At 38.5% G+C, this 3,645-nt stretch overlaps 1 pseudogene; it reads left to right on the top strand.

Moving 5' to 3' along the window:
* The first annotated feature begins 424 nt into the window (after positions 1 to 424).
* Positions 425 to 2,331, top strand: LOC138915569 (ligand-dependent nuclear receptor corepressor-like protein pseudogene; annotated as a pseudogene).
* Positions 2,332 to 3,645: the final 1,314 nt, after the last annotated feature.

Below are 3,645 nucleotides of genomic sequence, written 5' to 3'. Positions count from 1 at the left end.
ATCCACAATGTCAAAAATTGATAAAACAATTAGTGATTGAGATCCTTTAATTTATAAATATGGAGGCAGTCACCGGAAGAAATAAAAAACAAAGTGAAAAGTAATTGCCTGTGGAGAACTTTTGTTCCTCATTATTATTTTGTATGACTTGATTTTTTTCATAACAAATGTATGCGTTAGTATACTTTAATAAAATTAAAACAGAAACTATTTAGCTGCGAATGAAGGCCTTGAAGTCAGGGCCAAGCTTTGATACAACTGGGTAGGTTTTGTCGAGGTGACATTTATTTCCAGCCCCTTCCCGTGCCCTCTGATTGGCTCTCTCGGAATTGGTTTTCTCCCAGTATCAAAGGGATTCACTGCCCTCCTGCCCCTGGCTTCCTCCCGCCTTCACTGAGGAAAAGCACATCTCTGGTTGTTTTCTGCTCCTCAACTTTGATCACTACAAAATGAGTCTATTCTTGGTCTCATTCTTAAAATGATTTGTTTTTGGCGCTCCGGGGCTCGCGCCCCTGCCTCGTGCCTGCGCCGCTCGTATGTAAATGAGGGCGCGTGACGCGGGACGCGGATGGACAAGGGAAGAGAGAGAGTGGCCGCTGCCCTCGCCGCCCGGTGCCGGAGCCCTCGGTGCGCGGCGGAGAGGAGAGGATGCCGGCGGGAACTCGACTCTTGGCGCCACCGTCTCATGCACTGTGTAGGTTTTGAGAGTATTTTAGAAGGGCTTTATGGACCACGGCTACGAAGAGCCCTGAGTTTATTTGAAGGATTGTCTACCATCTCTTGATTCTTCACAGTCAACACCAACAGAGGAACTGTCATCTCAGGGCCAGTCCAACACTGAAAGACTGAATGCCAAGCAGAAAATTAGCTAAATGCACTCTTTCGAAAGAAAGACCTTCCTCAGAACTGTGATCCTAACATTCCCCTAGTTGCTCAGGAATTAATGAAAAAGATGATACGTCAGTTTGCAATTGAGTATATTTCAAAAAGTGGTAAAATTCAAGAGAATAGAAATGGTTCAATTGGACCAAGTCTAATATGTAAAAGTATTCAAATGAATCAAGCAGAAAACTCCCTTCAGGAAGAACAGGAAGGCCCCTTAGACCTCACTGTGAATCGAATGCAAGAACAAAATACTCAGCAAGGGGATGGAGTGTTAGATCTCTCTACAAAGAAAACCAGCATAAAATCTGAAGAGTCGTCCGTATGCGATCCTTCTTCTGAAAATTCAATGGCTGGGAGACTACAGAGAAACAGAGAGGACTATGTGGAGAGAAGTGCTGAGTTTGCAGATGGTTTGCTCTCAAAAGCTTTGAAAGACATTCAGTCTGGAGCACTGGACAGAAATAAAGCAGGCATACCTCAAAAAACTTTACTTCTCCACTTAGAAGCCTTACCAGCAGGGAAGCCTGCATCTTTTAAAAACAAAGCTCGAGATTTCAGTGATAGTTACTCATATAAAGACAGTAAAGAAACTTGTGCAGTGCTGCATAAAGTAGCCCTGTGGGCAAGAGCTCAAGCAGAGCGCACAGGAAAAAGTAAACTCAATCTAATTTAAAGAAAAAAATGAAAGCCTACAATATGAAACTTCACGTCCTACTGTACAGTTAAAAATTCCTCAACTACGAGTAAGTTCTGTTTCAAAACCACAACCTGATGGTCCTGGTCTGCTGGATGTTATGTATCAAGTTTCCAAAACCTCTCCAGTCCTAGAAGGATCAGCTCTCCAAAAACTGAAAAATATACTCCCTAAACAGAAGAAAATAGAATGTTCTGGGCCCGTAACTCACTCAAGTGTTGACTCTTACTTTCTACCCGGGGACCTCTCTCCTTTGTGTCTTAATTCTAAAAATGGAACAGTTGATGGAACCTCTGAAAATACTGAAGATGGATTGGATCGAAAAGATAATAAGCAGCCCAGGAAAAAACGTGGCCGTTATCGGCAGTATGATCATGAAATAATGGAAGAGGCTATTGCAATGGTGATGAGTGGCAAAATGAGTGCTTCCAAAGCACAAGGAATTTATGGGGTACCTCACGGCACTTTAGAATACAAGGTAAAAGAAAGATCTGGAACACTGAAGACTCCTCCGAAGAAACTCTGAGTACCAGACACTGGGTTATATAATATGACAGATTCAGGGACTGGCAGCTGCAAAAACAGCAGCAAGCCTGTGTAGATTACTTGTTAGGAAAATGTTTGTACGTGTGTTTGTGTGTGTGTGTGTATGTGCACAGGTGTGTGTTTGTGTGTCTATATACACACACGTGGGAATTACAGATGCTCACTCTGACAGGAGACATGAAATTTTGCAGTTGAAAAACCACTTACATGCCTTTTGAAAAAAAGTTTTATTCAGGGTTTTCACTGTGGACAGAATTATGTAGTTGCTTACTTAATTCTGATAGTTTGTATTTAATCCTTGTATAAATAGGTGAAAAAGATTGAGGTTTTCTTTAGTAGTCAATAGCATAAAGCGTTGTGGGAAAACAAGTAATTGTCAAGTGAAACATTTTTATAGGTGAAAGGCCACCCCAGCCATTCAGTTAAACCATCTTATAATGGAAATATGATATTAATAGTTTTTAAACATTTTTACCTAACATACTTAGAGTTACTGTAAGTACGTCAACCAACCAATCAGAGTTTAAATACGCAGCTATCTCCATACTAAGAAAAATTAATATATACAGTATTAGGACACTACAGTGCATTCTATGAAATATGAAATGCACTCAAGTGCATCCACCAGGAATAGACAAGAAAACCTTAAATGATATGTATAATGAAATTTAATATTTATCATTTAACAGTTGTTGTAGCAGGAAGTTGGGGTTTATAAGGTATACACTTTTTGAAAAAAACTGACACATTGTTAACCCCAGGAGCTATAAAATCCTTTAATATAAGATGGAATACTAAGAACAAAAAGTAATTTAAATTTAATTATTAAAATAATTTAATTTTGTTTTTCATTTGAAAAATAAGCTAATGTGTAAGATTAGAAAAGAAAGTTGGAATGCAACTTAGAGCATGTTTATAATGGGCACAGAAAAAGCTTGAGAATGATCATTTTGGTTTAAATGTGCTGGTTGGTTGATGTTATGACTACTTTAAATTTTAAGGATTGTGATAGACTCCTACTATTGAAAAACCTCAGTGTAACTTTAATATATTTGCTGCTGTGACATTTCAAAACATTTTCAGTTTATCAAAAATGAATTACAGATTTCATTTTGGTGGGCGATACATTATCGTTTTGCTAATAACCAAATTTGCAGTTTGTTCAGGGTCTTAAATGGATTTACAGATATTTCACACTGAAGCTGTTTTGAACTTTCAGTAATGTAAACTCTACTAATTGGGCAGTTAGAAGCTGGGCAGTGCATTTTAACTTTTACTAGCCTCATAAAAGAGACCAGTAATTTTTATATAGCAGTTTTAAAATGTGGTTCAGAGTATCCATGTTGGATTTATGGAGTATGCCGTTTTAGTGGTAAAATGTTATAAAGCATGTGCCTCCATATAAAGATTGGGGATTTGCTTCATATGTTCACAGTTCTCCGAGTGCCCCTTTGCTCTGTTAAAAGTCAGGTTCTGATCATTTTTCTAAGCCAGTTTTCCTAAGTCCAAAAGGAATACTT

This window comes from Equus caballus, chromosome 9 (assembly GCF_041296265.1).
Source record: "Equus caballus isolate H_3958 breed thoroughbred chromosome 9, TB-T2T, whole genome shotgun sequence".
NCBI classification, from domain to species: Eukaryota; Metazoa; Chordata; class Mammalia; order Perissodactyla; family Equidae; genus Equus; species Equus caballus.
This window is presented reverse-complemented; position numbering and strand designations above follow the sequence as displayed.